Raw genomic sequence first — 18,762 nt, 5'->3', positions numbered from 1 at the left:
ATGGAACAATTTTTAATACCTTAGTTAGCTAGGTTTCATTTGGAACATCACTAGTCCCTAATACAATAATGCTAATAGATTCATTTTATGAATCTAAATCTTTAGGCCAATAAAACATTTATCCTTAAGGAGAAATATACTTAAGTAAGAAGTGTTACTTCCTCTTTCTCTGCCGAGTCAGAGCACCAGGAAAAGATTGCCGGATTTGAGTATGGATTTCTTTCTTCTGTAGAGCAAGGATTCTTAAAACACGGCCTGAGGCCCATTGGTGAGTGTGAGGGTCCTACTGATGGACCAAGAAGGGATCCAGAATTGGAAGTCTTTTTTTTTTTCTTTAGTTTTCACTTGTAATTTAAGGCTCTGTGTAGAAAGCCAACTAAATGAGTTGTTAATGATTACGAAGTTCCTAAACTAACATGTGCACTTTACCCCAGTTTACTGATGATTTTAATTCAGTGTTCTGACTGCAGATCAACCCTGGAACAAAAAAGTGTAATTTGAAGTTCCCCAGGAAAATAGGAGCTGGAACAGTAGGTGAGCCACATTTTTTAAATCCCACTTAAATGACCTTAGTCAAAAACACTCCAGAGGCTCCATTCAAAGTAGAGCTCAAGTAAATAGCATCTCCATTCAATGCTATCTTGATTAGCATTCATTTTATTTCAAAATAAAAAGAAAATCTCCCCCTGAAGAATCTTCTCTTCCCATCACTATCCCTTCCTTATGCATCACCTCCTAAGGAAAGGATGAGAGGAACAGCATGTCATATTCTCCCCCTTGTCAAACTGAAGGTCAGGACTCTAACTTGGAGACATCCTTGATGTGTCTACTCCAAAGCTGATTCAAATTCAGTCAAATAAATTTTTGAAAGCATAGTCCTGGTATGCAGATTACTTAAAGACATAGATAGAAATCATTGGATGTTTTAGAAATCCCTGTGTGGTTATTATGACAGATGAATCAAGATCAGAAGATATCAGGTGATTTTCATCCAGAGAAGAGGAATAAGCACTGAAATGGCTTTAGTAATACAGGATTAATTATAACAGAAGAATGATCAAAGAATAGTAGTGGAATGAGTCCACTCGATTTCATTCATTCAGAAAATATATATGGGGGGCTTATTATATTCCAGTACTATTCTAGAGACTAGGGATACAAGAGTGAACCAAAAACATCAGACTGCATTCTTGTGATGCTTATAGAAGAGAAGAAAGACCAGGTGTGCCAACCTGGAAGCTGGATCTTGAACTTCAAATACTGCTCGCTACTACTGTTCCAGGTTCAAGACAGAGCCCCACGCCTCCAGTACGACCCCCAACCTATTATTGTCAAATGTAAATCATATCACTACCTTCTGATCTTCATTCATCTGTCATAATAAGCCCACAAGTATTTTGGAAATGTTCTCAAAAATGTTCTTCCCAAACACATTCTACAGAGCTCAAGTGACTAATCTATAAAATATATTTTAATTACCATCACTCTGCCTAGTACTTTTCTAAAGCTGAATAAAGTGAGAAGTCGTCATGAAGAAAGGAGATACAGGGCCACACACTCACTGTGCAGTAACTGAAAATAGGATGCAAACCATGTATTGTCCTTAAATGTCAAGTTAAGTGACAGTTAGGCCATATGGTATCCATTTGGCTCATTTAAAATGTGCTTTCAAATAAAAGAATCAAAACAAATTGTGTTTCAACTAACTTGCTTTCTCCTGAATGAAAAAAAAAAAAAAACCTGCCCTTTCTAATCTCCTATTGTAGACAGGAACAAACAGGTTTGCTTCAATAACTTCTGTTTGTTTACTATGTATGTTCAAAAACAGTGAGTACCAAATCAAACAGTTTAATGCTCAATTATGTTAAATAGCCCCCATCTGGATTTTTTTTCCAAAATAAATCTAAGTAAATATTGATAAACAACACAAAGCATATCAATAATTTGTTGTCTGAGCTTGTTATTTAGGGGATTAAAATCACAGCTGAGAGAGCAAATAAATATTACAAGTTACACTGCATCATATTTGCTAAACTTCCTAAATTATTAGCAAATCCACTGGGTAAATGCAGCGGCAAAGCACAGTCTGTTTCCCATGCAAATCTGAAATCCACTTACAAGGCATAACAGGGTGTAGATGCGATTTCAAATATATAAATACAGGAGAGTTGTTGATTCACTGTTTTCATTTCCAAACAAGGTCATTCTAAGGAACACCTTGTAGGTTTACCCAAAATGAAACAAGAGTACATCAGGGTTTTTTTTTTATTAATTATTTCCATGTGTACAGATTTGGTGTCACTTTAACCAATTTGTACCACAAAGATGACTGGTGTAACCCACATAGAACCTATGCTGTCAAATAGGAAGTATACGCAGTGAGGGCAGGAGACTGTCCCCCTGCAGGAGTGAAGGTGCCTGTAGTTGTATGAGAGCTGGGGGCAGTGGGGGAGACGCTGTTTGGATGGGGAAGGGGAACTGGAGACCCGCTTCCTTGAATTGAATTGGGATTTGGATTGGTTAGGAATTTAATAAGAACCAGAGGAGAAGCAGTGTTAATGATTTCATTCTTCTGGTGTAAGTCCTTCCATCTCTTCAGATGTCTATATTTCATTTCTTGAAACAAATGTCCAGTTGTGGTATTTTTGTTTTGGTTTGGTTTTGCTTTGATTTTGTTTTTTGGTTTTGGGAATTAAGGAAGAGGGATAACTTCCTTAATTCCTATAAATCTTAGGGAGAGCATTCGATTCCACATTTTGTGTCATTGGTAGCTCAGATCCCTTTAAATCTCCATCTTCAAGTGTTTAGAGAGTGCAACTAATGTCAAGGTTACAAATGTATCCAGTTTGGCTGGAGCAAAGTGTGTGTTACACAGAGAAAGAGAGAGCTTAGCAGAGAGCTTGGGACCCAATTGTGCAGAATCTTAAATGAATGTTTAAGTCAAGAACCATGTTTCATTCAACCATAAAGCTCTGTTGTAATTCAAAAGGCAAAGTCTGTCATGGGATAGTGGGGTGAGGATGAGGGGGCAAATGAATAAGAATTAATATATCCAACCTAAATATCTCCCTTGGGGCCCATATCTATCTATCTATCTATCTATCTATCTATCTATCATCTACCATCTACCTACCTACTAGACATTTCCACTTAGATTTCTCACAGGTACCTTCAGTTTGACTGTTGAATTCATCATTTTCACTTATATATATTTCTCCTACATATCTCCTGTTTTGTTTGGTGATATCATCTGCTTAGCCAGGAATCTGGGAGTCAGCTTGTCTCTATTTCCCTTATGCCATACAGCAAACTGGGCACTGCGATGTGTTCCTATGGCCTTTATGATAACACTTCAGTTCATCCTTTCTTTTCCAACCCACCACCTCTCATTTGGTTCAGACTCTCATGGTTTCTCACCTGGATTCTGCCTGAGTTCAAATCCCACACCACACCTCACACCTCTCTACCTGCTTCAGTTTCCTCATTTGTAAAAAGGAAAGCACCTAACATACATGAATGAATGAATGAATGAATGAATGAATTATAGGAGGAACAAGAAGGAAATTATATATGTCTTAATTGTATCTGGATATGAATACAGGGAGTCAAAGTGCAGGGCAGTGCTGATAGGAATATAATGGGAACAATACCTATAATTCTGAATATTCTAGTAAAAGAAAAGGTAAAGATAAACAGGTTAAATTAACGTAGTAATAATATTTATTTAACTCAACATATCCAAAATATTATCTTTTTAGCTTGTGGCACTAGCCACAAATCAAATGCTCAATAGCTGGACACGACTAGTGGCTCCCATTACTGGGTAGACCAGTTCTAGAGATTATTACATTGGACAATAGTAATGTCAAACCAGCAAGAGGAAACCTTAAGAAGTTGCTGTGGAGGGGCCGCACATAAAATTATTATTACACAATTAGGCACTTCACTTAAAGTACTGTATGCACTGACTTTATCTTTCTAGCTGAACTATAAGCCTCTCAACGGCAGGGAGAGTTCCTGCTTCTGCGGTCTTCAGGATTGAGGGTTCTGCTCCACAAAGCGTTCTTGAAACTAGGACTGACTCAGGCAATGTTCAAGCCTTAGCTCCTAAAATTATCAGGGCACACCCAAGGAATGAAAAATTCAAGAACATGGGTTTTTTGTTTGTTTGTTTGTTTTAACTCAGTGCTAATAGTCAAACTGTTTCCAGTTGCATGCTGGAGTTAGGAATAACAGGCTCAGAAATCATTTTGACATAAATCGAGTAACCAGGAATGCACAGTTTCTGCCTGAAGCTATCCTTCAGGTTCACCAAGAACAGAGGGTTCAAGGTGTTTATGTTATCAATCTTAAATTCCTCAATGCACTTTTCAGTTAATTCATCTTCAAAGGAAGATGTTTTCATCACTGAGTTGTGAACAGGAAGAGATTAATTTTAAAGGCAAACCAAAGAGAAGAGCCTAAACAGTCCGCTAATGATGCCATTTTCTCATTTCCTGTTTTTGATGTATTGTGTACCCGTGAATGATGGGGCAAACTCCAGCTCTAGAAATTCATGTTTCATGGAGAAAATCCATTTCTATGCCTTGCAAAGCAGAACTACAGGTGCAGCAAGTGAGTAAACAGTACCAGCTGCTCCTTGGCTGAGGTTTCTTTTTTTTTTTTTTTATTTGACAGAGACAGCGAGAGAGGGAACACAAGCAGGGGGAGTGGGAGAGGGAGAAGCAGGCTTCCCGCCAAGCAGGGAGCCCGATGCGGGGCTCGATCCCAGGACCCTGGGATCATGACCTGAGCCGAAGGCAGACGCTTAACGACGAGCCACCCAGGCGCCCCTTGGCTGAGGTTTCTTAAAGAGAAATTAAAGACCAAACCCAGGTTTGGAGGTAGTACAAAATCGCAGAGATGACAGCAGCGCATTTTTCATGACTTTGGCCCCAATTCCTGCATCTCCTCCATAGAACGACGTACTCACAAAGGGAATGCAGTACACAAAGGCTGAATGTCAGAGCTAGTTTCTGTCTGTATTCTGGTGAGGTTCTTTAGTTGATAATGTCCTGGCAGGCATTGCTACTTAACTAGGAAACTCATACTAGGTTCACCTATTAAACTTTTATTGGCTCATCTGGAGTATGATGTAGAGTGTTTTAAAGTATAAACTAGTCATTTAAAAAAGTGAACTCGTATTATAAATTCTAAAACAAAAAAGTCATATTCCTAAATGCTTTGTGCATGCAACTAGTTTATTCTTTTAGAAAAAGGACCCATGTACAGCCTATCAGAATGAAGAAAAATTTAATATAGATAATCAGAGAAACAAGCTTCCTTTTACATATAACCTGAATTCACTTTTTAATGGTGAGTTTATGCTTTTAGAAAAGGATCCCTCTGCAGAGTCTATCAGAAGAAAGAGGAATATAATATAGATGTCAGATAGTCTCAAAAAGTGTCATGTAGTTCTCTGTTTGCTTTAGTCTCACCACTTACCTTGTGTCTTATAGCCTCATATGTCTAGTGCCACTGAGAATCAAGGAAACCGAGTATCACTGCAAGTGACATAGACAGCCCATAACAAAACTGTTGGTTTTTATATTGCTCCTGAATCCTTTTTGACACTTTATTCCTTCATTTTGACATTCTGAAACTCTTCATGAATTATGAAAAAGAATTTTCGTAAGAGGGAATTTTCATAAGAGGGAATTATCATTAGGTCAGTGATTGTGGAAGCCGAAATGACCATCTCCAAAATTTTTATTCGCACACATTTTTCTACCTATTATCAAATTATAAACCTTCACACCTGCTCCTTTTTTAAGGTAGAAAATGCTGTGGACCATGATAGGTCACTTGGGACTGTAAACCAAATGCTGAGAGAACGCTCAGTGGGCATACCGTGCCGCTAGCTCCTTAAAATGTAGCATTAGTGCTCTAATAACCCCTCGTAGTAGCGTTTATCCGGATGCATTCACTCCCGGATCCTGTCTTGTGCTGGGACTGTCGCATCGTATACCCATTACTCCCACCTGCTGTCAGGACATGGGTGCAGAGGCTGCGTGAAAAGGTGAATGAAGTATCAGGGCACATTTCCTGCATGTGCGTGGAAGCCAGCCTTTATTTTCAAGCTGTGCCTTTTCAGGTAAACAGCCTTCACCCTGCTTTGTACCTTCACTTTCTCTTTAGTCTCTGTTATGCCCTGGGAAAAGAAACTGTAGCAAAAGACAAGTTCGTTTTGCATGATTTCTTCCCCAAATTCCAGAATGCATTTGTAGGTCAATTCGTAGGAAATGGAAAGAGCACGCAACCTTACCTTTTGAAAGGAGTGTGTTGTGTATTCAAAGGAGCCCCTGATCACCTGAAATCTGCCTCGTATTGTAGAGACAACTAAGAAGCTGCTAACAGGCAACCATGATGCTTCCTGGGTTGTTTCACACACCGTGAGCATCTGAATGTTCTCAGTGGCTCAGAGCAATAATGCTCCTATCACTATCAGGAGCAGTTACATTGTTTTCCAGTATTATAGGACATTTGTCTGTGTTCTCCAAGCTCCTGCTCAAACACCTTTGCTGAGTAATCCTGTTGTCTCACTCTGATTCTGCTGGGCCTTTGATATAGATCAGCCCTGGAGAGAGCTGCTGGGGTCTTTGCATGCCCCTGCCACGCCAGGATCATAGCAGGTCACCAACGGCTGGTTCCATCCCCTTGCTGTGAGCCACTCGAAATGTGCAGTAGGTCCCGTGCATGTCTCAAATACGTGCATTTGGGTGTTGAAGGGTATCTGGATGGTCTGTAAGGACTGGCCAGCTGTGGGATGTGGCTGGGGCTTGTGAGGTGTGGTGCCTCGGGGGAACATGGTGGGCTTATATGATATACAGACCACACTATGCTGCCGGATGAGCTCAACTGAAAAATCAAATAGTGAAAGCTTATGATGAAAACATTGAAAGTGGGAGAGGCAGGAAACTTCTTTCGTTTTTGTTGTTGTGTGTTTGTTCTGCAGTTTTTGTTTGTTTGGCCATACTCACGAAAGCTTGGTTTGAGTTCCCAGGGAGGGAGTCTCAAACTCTTCAAATTTCATAAACCCCTCAGACCAACTTGCCTAGCGATGGCTCCAGGTAGAAGTGAGAGTTGAAGACCAAGGTCTGTTGCAAGGACTTTTTCCTCATTAAAATTTCCCCTCTTCAGGTTCTCTGTGACTGATTTGGCAGCCTCACCCAGGAACCATCCAAGTGGCTTTCACCTCATTGGTTTTCACTTCATTGCTCTTGGCTTTCTCGGGAATTGTTTAATTGGGTTACTATTGTCTCATTGGCAGAAAGCTACAAGAGGGACTCATTTCTAAAGCAGGGTCTTCCTCTCCAACCCAGAGTGGCCCCTTGACCAGTCTGACCCTTTGTACAAACATAAACATGATTCTGGGCCAGCTCCTTTACCTGGATACTTTTTAAAAGTAGGAAACCTTTTGGATTAAAAAGACTGAGGAGCTTGCCCTAGGATCTTTTCCTGCAAAAAAGCTCTGGGGACCTGCTTATGGGACGGACTCGTTCCAAATGGCATTTCTCTGCTTCTCTTGTCGCCTGGTTCTCTGCTTTGAGAATATGTAGAACTCCTGAGGAAAGTATATTTACATCTGTTCGTAGGGCTTATCAATTAAGATGCGGTTTTAGATAAGAGAGAAGTAAATGCTATGTTAAGAGCAAGAGATCCAGGAAAAAGTCCCCTTTCCAATAGAAATCGGTTTATTTTGCCTTTAGCAAGGAGCTGTTTCTTTTCTGAGCTCAAGATTTTCAATCTGCTGATTGAAGCAAATGCAGCTAAGTATCTGAGGGTATGTGCAAGTGCTGGATGTTTTATGGGCAAGACAGAATGTTTCTTGGGGTTCTCTGACCCCGGGCACAGTTTTAGAACAAGGGGGTATTTGCAGCTTTAATGCCTACAGGCATGTGGGTTCCTGGCGCTTCTGCTTGCGGTTCTCAGCTTGTGAACCCACTTGTGTGTGTTTTGTTTTCTTGGCTTATAGAGTTTTGAAAGTAGCACAGAATGTACCAGGAAAGGCTCAGCTGGGGGTGACTGAAAGGAAATCTTGAGGAAACTGGCAGAGAGCTGTTCAGTGGTGAGAGGTGGGCACAAATGAATTTGCTTTCGTCTTCGGTGTAGGAAAGCAGTGTCCTGAGAAGTTAAGACTGAGGTTGACAACTTGAATTTCAGACCAATAGCTCTACCAATAATAATTCAAGGTATGGGGGGAAAAACTTTTCTTAAACTGAGCCTGCATTTATTAAGCATGTATTAGAGGCCAGAAACTGTGCTGAGCCTTCTTACCACAATATCTCATTTTGATTCTCACAACAGTGCCTAGGTGCTAGAAGCTTTAATTATCCCATTTTTAAGTTCAGGAAACAAGCATAGAAAGGCTAAATGAATTATCCAAAATGATACAGGGAACAAAGTGGCAGAGCTTGGATGAAAACTCAAGACAGACCCCAGAATTCAAGCTCTAAAGCTTTCGATGTACTTGATAATTGAGTTTAGGTCTTAGGCAGTCCAAGTTGGGGGATAGGAGCACAGGACCATTAGAGAATTGGTGAAAATCATAAGGGCAGCCAGCAACTTTTTGACAGGAGAGAGTGGGTTTTCAGCCAGTTTGCCTTACATTTTCATTGTACTTTAAATATTATATTTCTTGTCTTTTCTTTTTTTTTTCTTCCTCCTCCTGAAAGAGTTGATATATCTTCCCTTCCATTCATTTCAGGAATTTTTCTAACTCTCCAAGCTTTTAAGCTTTTACCCTTTTATATTCCACTGTCTTTCTTGATGCTGCTCTGTAATAATGCATTCATTGCCCTACTCTGAAACCCAGTCTCTCCTTATATGTGAAGGAAAGGGACAATATAGGAGTCCCTTTTTGTCTCTTCTCTCCTCTTTCATTTCCTTGCCATGAGAAAGTGGAGAAACATTCTACCTCCCATGAAAAAGAGGGGAGAACCAAAATATTTCTTATCCCCTTTCCAGAGGCAGCTCCCCAAGCCAGGGAACATCTACTCCCTGTTTCTATACATCTCTTTACTTCTCGTAAGTTACTACAATCGTCTGTCATGTCTTCTCTGAAAGCCGGAAGCATATTTTGGCTTCCTGGTGCCCTTGAAGTTTTTTGTAACCATTAGGTTTGAGTCTATGGGTATAGCTTTTCATAATAAGACCTTTTTACATAATTTTGCAGAATCCCACTAGTTACAATTACAAATTATAATTCTTGTAATTTGCTTAATTGACATAATCTATACCGTGGTTCTCATGTGGGGGAAGAAAAATAATTTTCCTATTATCCTTCTTGGTTCTTGACTGGATTCCCCTGTAATAAAAAACAGATTAACAGGAAAAACAAACAAACAAAATTTAAGAACATGTATACTTCCTCTATACATGGGAGATACCCAAGAAGATTAACTCCCCATAATGCCCCAAGCCACCATCTTAAATACCATCTCCAGCCAAAGGCCAAAGTGGGGAGGGGAGGGAAGCTGAGTATGGGAGGTCACCAGGAAAAGCACAGTGAGCAAGGGTAAGGTTGTTATGCAGATTTAAGTCCTCTGCCTTCTGCATGGATTGGAGCTTCTAGAGATCTAGTCATCCCCCTCTTTCTGGTACAGAAAAAGAGATACAAATAGAGATTTCCCTTATAAGTGTAAATGTCTCTTACTGGGTCACTTCTATTAGGTTTTCAGAACCTTTCCTTTCCTACAATTACTCTTAAAAAAGAATCAGCCTAACATAATCCTTATGCCAAAGAAGCATATTTTGGGGTGACAAATTCTGCTCTCCTTCACTGACCTAGTATTTTTTTTCCTACTAATGCACAAAATACCTACGTGGATTTAGCCAAACTTTCTCAATTTTTAAAGAGCTAAGTACTTATGCTTTGGTCTTAGCACAGTCTAGTCTCTAAATCCTTTTTTTTTTTTAAGGCAGCATTTTTAAGGCAAGTGACATCTGGGAGAAATATTTTGTATTAATCCCTACTTCCCTCCTATGATATAATAATAATTTGATCATAGTATTTATCTAGCTGAAACTGCAACACAGATGCTCCAATCGTTTTTTCAGTGATTGGCTAAAATATAATTAAACTTGTCCTCTAGAAACCTATAAAGTTAAAAATCCTCACATTTTATATTGCATTGCATGCATAGAGTCTAAGTCAGTTGTATTCTGGCTCTAAAACTGATATCAAGAGAATCAGAAATGAAAAAAAAAAAAAAAAAACTTTCTCTCTCTTTTTAAATAGTTGTTCTGTGCTTTTTCACACCTTGCACTATTGAGCTGTAGCAGCTGAGAAAATCTGTCAATGCTTGTGTTATCCAAAAAGGATGGAAAATAAGACAGAAAACACTTCACTGCAAAACCATGAGATGCTCTCACGCAAAGAGACCACTTCATGCTATTTGATTCGGACACCCTTTGCTAGATTAAACATAAATGGAGAAAGTTCAGAGGAGGAACATTTTTTAAATTACCAAAGAAATAGGAACTTTATTCAATAAAAAAAAGATCAGTCTGGAAGTTTGAAGGTTAAGAGAAAATAAATTGAAACCTATAAAACCAAGGTGGTTGTGGATAAGGCAAGCACTGACTGAATCATCAAATCCTGGGATACAACAATTAGAGGTGGTCCTTTAATGCTTGAAAGGTAAACTTTATACAAATGAGGAGTAGTAAACACTCAATAATTTGTTCCTCCAAAACCTATCCGATGCTAATCCTGTTGATTGAAAGTACATATTTAGGGGTGCCTGGGTGGCTCAGGCAGTTGAAGGTCTAACTCTTGATTTTGGCTCAGGTCCTGATCTCAGGGTTGTGAGATGGATTGCTGTGTATGGCTCCATGCTGGCAGGGAGTCTGCTTGAGATCCTCTCCCTCTCCCTCTCCTTCCCCTGCTTGCTCATGTGCCCTCTCTCTCTCTCTCTCTCTAAGATAAATACGTCTTAAAAAAAAAGTACATATTTAGGCAGTTATGCTGATATTGGGATATTTAAAGAAAAAGAGGATATAGATATATTTCAGATCTGTGATTTTAATAGCAAGGAGAAAAGACTGGATATCTGATGCTTTTTGTGAGGAAAGAAAAACTTTGGGCTTCATAATGGTAATCCTTATTTTGACCTCCTCCTATCCTTAGATCTTTGTATTGTTGATAGAACCCCCCCAAAGATTGAACGTGGGAATTACAAGGAAAGAAAACACCAACCAGATTATTTTATTACGTAATTAATTTGTTATAGTTGGGAAGATCTTACGGGAAGAGTTAAAATTTCTCACTGAAATGAAATTTTAACATTATCTGATATTAGATATTTATTACAGTGTGTTCATATTTACCACTCTGCTAATATCATTAATAAAATGGAAATTAGTATCTTATATATCATATTAAATAGATTATTTGTTCTTTTATTTCATAATGTAAGAAATTTTCAGTCCATTTTATTATATGATATTTTAAACTATATGTTACAATACAATAATATCAACAGGAGGCCAACAGACTTACTGGAAATAGTTGGAGCAATTGGTGGACTGTGTCTGTTTACACATGAAATTTTTACCATTTGAGGAATACTGAGTAGTTGCACCAGAGATGTTTGACTACTAAATCTACTAATTAGGTACAGAATGTTAATAGTTCTTTTTTAAAAAGTCAACAAAGCATAATTATCACACAAATCAGCAGTGAAGAAATATGTGTTTCAGGACATTCGAAGAAATCACACCAAGTTTGTATTCCTGAGAATCATGATCATAACACAACCCTCTTGTCCTTGGTTTCACTGACCTAGAAATAAAATATGGGGCGATTTGTTTACTTCTGCTATTTAAGTATGGTTAGAATTAGAATCTGGAAAATGTTTTAATTGCACAGGCTTGTGATTATTACAATCTAAATATCAAAGGAGTTGATAGCATCCATTAATTTCAAAATTATCACGCTTCTATTTTTGTGAAGCCAAGTGTAAGTTGTTTTTGGCAAAAGGAGAAACTTCTTTTACCTGACATTTTTTACAAGGTCTATGCTGGATTATCTTTTCTACTAATGACACAACATCTAGCTGGATTCAGCCAAATTTGCTAGGTATCAGATAAAGATAATGTAATGTTTTAATATTAATTTTAATGAATTCATAATTTAATATTTAAACCTACTGTCTTACATGAAGTGTGAACAAGTTACCTGGTTTTTAAAATTCAATTTTATTTATGTTTTCTTTTAAATAAGGAACTTAAACTCTAAAGATTTGGGATAACCCTGATTTCATGATTCTTGAAAAGTGGCCATAATACATGGAGACTGTGAAAGTTTGCTTAGATATCTAAATTAGTCTATCTGAAGCCAAACATCTATTCTTTTTTAATCTTTGATAATTTTCTTACAGATTTTAGCTTTTACCTAAGTCTATTTTCTCCTCAGCCTTATTTCCCACACATCTTCAAAAGAGATAAATATTGCTAGTCTGGTTAAGAATTTAAGTGAGTAGATGCACTCAAATTATTACATTTTAAGTTATAAAAATGTACCTTAATACACATACTTAATGTTTTAAGTGATAATAAAATGCAAGCTATGTGCTTATGGTGTGAGGATCATGGGATATGTATTTGCCATAAAATATGGGATGACCGTTGTCATCTATCACCTGCCATTCTGTAACGGAACCAAATAAGAGTTTGTCCACTCAGTGCACAGCAAGCCAATAAAACTGACACCAACCTTTTGCAGTGAAGAAAGATAGGCTATTTACTATTATGGCGTTACCCAAGAGAATGGGGAGCTAATTCTCTAAAGTCCTAAACTCCTCGATAACTCCCAAATGAGGATTTTTAAGGACAAAATTTTGGGCAGAGGTCTCCTGAGAAAGGTGGATGCCATTGATTGGAGGCCCATGAGGTCAATGCTCGCAGGTGCTCTGGTGCTGCTTCATCTAGTCCCCCAGGGGTCTTTTGCATCTCAAGAGATTTGAAATCTAAAAAAAATCTGTGTTCTGTAAAAGATTTCATTAGTGCTGATTAACTACTTGTCCTATAGTTTCCTTTGAATGATCAGCAAGCATTCCTATCCCTAGACCCTAGGCTGTGTGTTCCTTGGCTGGTCTGGCCGGCCTGGGGGTGATATGAGCTCTGGTGTTCATTCTTCCATCTGAACTGACAAAATAGATGCTGCCTTCAATTCTTTCACTTCCAAGATTTTGTTTTTCTTGCTTTGACTGACCACTTGCATAAATAATTTGGGGAAAAAAAAAAAACCTTTTGATTAAACACCTAGATGTAAAACTATTAATATGATTTGCAAAGCCAATGAAATACCTGATAAATAGAACTGCTTTCATTTAGCCTTTGAGAAGGAACAGTCTGTTTCCATATTATAATCAGACTGAATTTTAGAAGTGAGTTACCAACCACTGCTTTCCTTGCTCTCTCTAATTAGCAGTTATTAGCATCTAAAGAAAGTCAGAAAGAAAACAGGCAAACTGTGATCTGCCTTCACTCAGTCAGTCTGCTTTTGAAAATCTTCCTATTTGCAAGTGTCTCCAATAATTATGGAACCACTCACGCACATATTCCCCTAAATGAAGTTAGTAATAATCTTGGAGGCTAATCAAAATTTCATTGAATCAGCGGGGAGTATAATAAAAGTATTCATAAACCGAACAGGTGTTTTCTTTTGCTAAAAAAAAAAAAAAAAAATGCATATCTCACTGATTCCAAAAGGGAAATTCAACTCCTGGAGAAGCTGTGACTCTATATACCTGATCCCATCAGGTGAGTTGGATCAAGCAAGCCTAGACCAAACTGTGGGTCTGTCTGACATATTGAACTTTGTGGAGCTTTCTCTTTGGGATTTTTGCCTTTCCCTTTCCTGAGAAACTCCTCCTATTTGTTGAACTTGAGAGAAGTTAGTCAACTAGTGATCTTGGCTGGCAAGCCATCTCCTTTGAGGTGTCACCTATGAACACACTGCCATTTACTGCAGCCACACGTATTTGTGTTTTAATAGAGAACATTAAGGTCTAAAAGATTTCAAGACCTGAGGGACTGGTGGTCTGTTGGGAAGAATCTCAGGAAATAGACCAATTGGAACACTTCAGGGGCACATCTCTGCCTGCTTCCCTCTTCAAAAGTCTTTCAGAAAGTTGGAAAGTTTCCTTTTTCTCCATTTCCAACCTTATGCGTGAATTTCCTCCCATAACTGTGAGGGATGTTCAAGGGTCCTATTATTTCATCATCATATGAGAGAAGGTAAAGAACTTCTGAATTTCATCAGAAGAAGAAAAAACTTAAAATCTGAAAACTAAATATATTCAGAAATGGAGAGGTATTTTTCTCCAATTGTTGTAAGTTTCCTGGAATAATATTTAACCTTTGTTAAAAAAAAAATAAAGTTCAACCAAGTAAATTTGAAGATCTGATCGGCTTTATTAAATGATGTCTGAAACAGTCAGGCAACACCCCATCTAAGAAGTAGAGGGGAGCTCCGAGGATTGTACAAAATGGAAGGTTTCTATAGGAAGGAAGGTGGGGCAAGAAAGTTATTACAGAAGAAAAGGATTATTCCACGCAAGGTTACTTTCCCTTAGCAGAAAGAACAGAGGGTCTTATCATGCAGATGACCTCATCTTCCTTGGGTGGGGAGGGCCTATGTGGCAGATTACTTCATTGGCCCTGATCAAAAATAAGACTACATTTCTGGGAGAGGTTGAAACTGCAGTTAGAATAGGTATTGAGCCCCAGTTGGAGACTCAGTCTAAGTCATTTTGGGCCTGTGGTTTTCTTTTTAACACTTTTTAAATTGGTATTTAACTCAGACATCCAAGGTTATTTTATTATTGTATTTAGGCCATTTCAAAATGAAATCCACCCTCTAGACTATTTTAACAGTAGAATCTAGATGCACATCCACATGCATGTTTTTAATTTCTATGCATTTCTTCTTTCTCATCAATCCTAGCCACCACCCCCTCCCCAACACCACCCAACACAAAATGCTTTTACAAGACAGCTTGAACATTATAATATTTTATTCAAAGTATGGCTCAAAGACCAGAATCACCTGGAAACTTGTTAGAAATGCAGAATCTCGGCCCTCACCCCAGATCTAATGAATCAGAATCTACGTTTCAACAAAATCACCAGATGCTTCACGTGTGCACATGAAAGTTTGGGAAATATTGCTGTAGAGTATGCCTTAACAGAGGCTATGTAACATACTGGCTAGGAAGCCTCTGGATTTGAAATGCCTGATTCAAATCCCAACTCCATTGCTTACTAGCCATGTGACCCTGGGAAATTTTCTTAACCTCTAAATGCCTCAGTTTCCTAATCTATAAAATGAGAATACTTACAGTACCCACATCTTTGGGTTCTCGTGAGGATAAAATGAATAAGTATATGTAAAACACCAAAGTGCTGGCATTTAACAAGTACTACTATATGTTTTAGTCACTTATTATTAAAATGATTATTATATTTTTATTATATTATTAAATATAATAATTAATGTCACTATTATTAACAAGGGGAAGCCTTTTTGCTCTTTTTTTTTCTTTTTTATAAAATGTCTTGAACAAATGACATCTAAATTACTAAGAAAATAGCAGGAGTTCCAGAACAAAAGGTGAATATTTATTCTATTTTTATTTTAATTGTGCAGTGCAAATGAGGCCAAGGCTATGGGTTTAATCCCCTTGTCAATCCACTAGTTTCTCATGGAAAAACAACAACAAAACAAGGAACGAAATCCATTTTTCCACTAGAGTTTCCACTAGGGGAACTCCTTCCTCTTACCCCCTGCTGAAACGCCTGCCTTCTAAGCCCTCCCAGCCTACCTCCACCCTAGGAAGCCATCTCACAAATGCTTGGCATTACCTCAAAGTGCATAAGAGAAAAAAGGAAAAGAAAACTCTGTCAGGCACAACACGAAACAAGGATCAGAAAAACAGTGAGGAGGTAGGAGTGGTGGAATGTTCTGATGTTTGGGTCAGTTATAAAAACTTATCACAGTCATTTATCAACAGTTTTGCAGCCACCTGTGTTTTTGAAGGACCTTTTGCCAATTTGTATTTTGGAACAGAATGACCTCCTACGGAAACACTCATTATAGAAACCAAATTATAAATCAGATTTGGTAATGAGTTTAAAACATAATAAAGTTCATGTCTTTTATTTGGAATGCATTCTCTAGATACTTTAATATATATAATTGTGCTCTAAAGTGCAACCTTAATGCTTCTCTACTTTACCCCCTTTTCCTAAAAGATTTAGCTTTTTGTTAATTACACAACCATTATCTCTGCCATTATACTCTAAGGTGAATATGTGTGTGTTACCCTGTCTTCGACACATACAGAAGTATAGAAACTACTGTATCTTTGGATCACTTATCATTTGGTGAAGCACTGTAGTTGACTGACAGTCTGAGAGGCAATGCTCTTGAGTGTTGTGAGCCTTTGTTCAACAGATGGGCCTAAGGAGAGAAAGTATATACAGGTATGGGACTAGAAATTAGAAGTAATTTCAAGTAGAAGGTGAGAGGCTGAGTCTGGCTTGGGCATGCCGGGCAGTGAGCAAGTAAGGCACCAGCCCTGAATGGGCTGTGTGTATTTGTAGTTTCTAGGTATCAAGGGCAAAAGCTGGGGAAATAGAATTCTAACATGAATTTTTGGAATTGACTCTTGACAAACTATGAGATTCCAGTTTATCAAAGAAATTGCATGGGAGCAGCTATGAGCAAGCGGAACCAGGTTTCGTACGTGCGGCCAGCCGAACCGGCGTTCCTGGCTCGCTTCAAGGAACAGGTCGGCTACAGGGAAGGGCCTACCGTGGAAACCAAGAGAATCCAGCCTCAGCTCCCAGATGAAGATGGTGATCACAGTGACAAAGAAGATGAACAGCCCCAAGTGGTGGTTTTAAAAAAGGGAGACCTGTCAGTTGAAGAAGTCATGAAAATTAAAGCAGAAATAAAGGCTGCCAAAGCAGATGAAGAACCGGCTATAGTTGATGGAAGAATCATGTATCGAAAACCAGTCAAACGTTCCTCGGATGAAAAATATTCAGGTTTAACAGCAAGCTCAAAAAAGAGGAAGGCAAATGAAGGTGAAATAAATAAGCAGGACTCAGTTAAAAAGAACTCACAAAAGCAAATCAAAAACAGTTGCCTCCTTTCTTTTGACAATGACGATGAAACTGAGAGCACATACATGAAACCTAGGAGTATCGGAGCCATTTTTTGGCCTAAGGGAAGCAGATCCTTTCTCTGGGTGGTACAGTGGAAAGATTCAAGGCACTTGGATCCTGATAGCATGCCTCGAGGAGCTGCTGCACCAGCCACGGACTGCGAACCTCTGGACTTCTTGTTACATGAGAAGAATAAACCGAAAGTCCTTGGTCAGTAGTACCAGTTGCTGACACCTGAGAATTCAATGTCTCCTGCCCTCCTTTTCCCTTAAGAGGCCCCCTTTCGTGTTGTGCTCTAGAATTTGTCAACCTTAAAAATAAAAGACAATTATTTTACCAGCAAAAAAAAAGTGAGTTCATGATTGGAACAAGACAATAAGCCAACAATTCTTATTTTCATGATGAATATTTGTATTTAAAAATTTTATATAATAACCGTTTATTTTATTTTTTAAAGGATACTTACTTTTTTTTTTAAAGATCTTATTTATTTGACAGAGAGAGACAGCGAGAGAAGGAACACAAGTAGGGGGAGTGGGAGAGGGAGAAGCAGGCTTCCCGCTGAGCAGGGAGCCTGATGTGGGGCTCGATACCAGGACCCTGGGATCATGACCCAAGCCGAAGGCAGACGCTTAACCGACTGAGCCACCCAGGCTCCCCTAAGGCATACTTTCAAATAATACCTTCATTGCCTCCAGAAAACTCTGTTACAGTGCATACCTGTTTTCTGAGAATAAAAGGTCTGTGACATGGAACTTCTCATGTTCACATTTGAATAGTGGCTGAGAGTCCATAAGACATGACAAAAAATAAAATCCCTGTGGAATAGAGACAGTTTTGTTTACTTCCTTATAGTTTATTTTATTTAAAATAAAACATCACAATGTTCATCCCTAACTTATCACAGTCTATTTAGAGTTAATGTATTATCCCGTGTAAAATGTTAGAAACTTGAAACAGTATATTTCTACTTGCCATCCCCCCATCCTTTGTGCTATTGTTGATATATATATAGCATGAATATAAACCCCATAAATCATTTTTATTTGTGTCTAATATGTTGCTTTGCTCTGGCTGCTTTCTAATTTTATTTTCCTATTTGCTTTTCATTCATTCAACTATGATGTACCTAGGTGAGGTTTTCTTAATATTTATCCTGCTTGGGTGTAATAAACACTTGGATCTGTAAGAATGTTTTTCACCAGATTTGGATTATTTGGAAGTATTCTTTCCTCACTTTCTGGGAACTCAATTATATGTGTGTATAACTATTTGATGTTTCCCACAGATCACTGTGGGAAGCTCTGTTCATTTCTTAAGATAGTTTTTCTCTATGTAATTGAGATAGAATACTTTATGTTGATTTGCCTTCAAGTTCATTGTTTCTTTTTTTATGCTATCTTCAATTTCCTGTTGATTCTACTTAGTGAATTTTTATTTCAAGTAGTATAATTTTTAGCTCTGAAATCATATTTGTTCCTTTTTAAAGTTTCCATTGCTCTTCTGAGATTCCTCATTTGTTTCTTCATTATAATCATACTTTCT

General features: G+C 38.3%; 1 protein-coding gene and 1 pseudogene across 10 annotated transcripts in view; both read left to right on the top strand.

The window, feature by feature from the left end:
• Window positions 1-18,762, top strand: part of MAGI2 (membrane associated guanylate kinase, WW and PDZ domain containing 2) — a 1,322,716-nt gene that overhangs the window by 942,276 nt on the left and 361,678 nt on the right. The gene's annotated exons all lie outside the window — the stretch shown is intronic.
• LOC118536899 (uncharacterized protein KIAA1143 homolog pseudogene) lies at window positions 16,757-17,567 on the top strand (annotated as a pseudogene).

The sequence above is a fragment of the Halichoerus grypus genome, chromosome 12 (assembly GCF_964656455.1).
Source record: "Halichoerus grypus chromosome 12, mHalGry1.hap1.1, whole genome shotgun sequence".
Classification (NCBI taxonomy): domain Eukaryota; kingdom Metazoa; phylum Chordata; class Mammalia; order Carnivora; family Phocidae; genus Halichoerus; species Halichoerus grypus.
The sequence above is the reverse complement of the archived record's forward strand: the minus strand, read 5'-3'. Positions and strand labels throughout refer to the sequence as shown.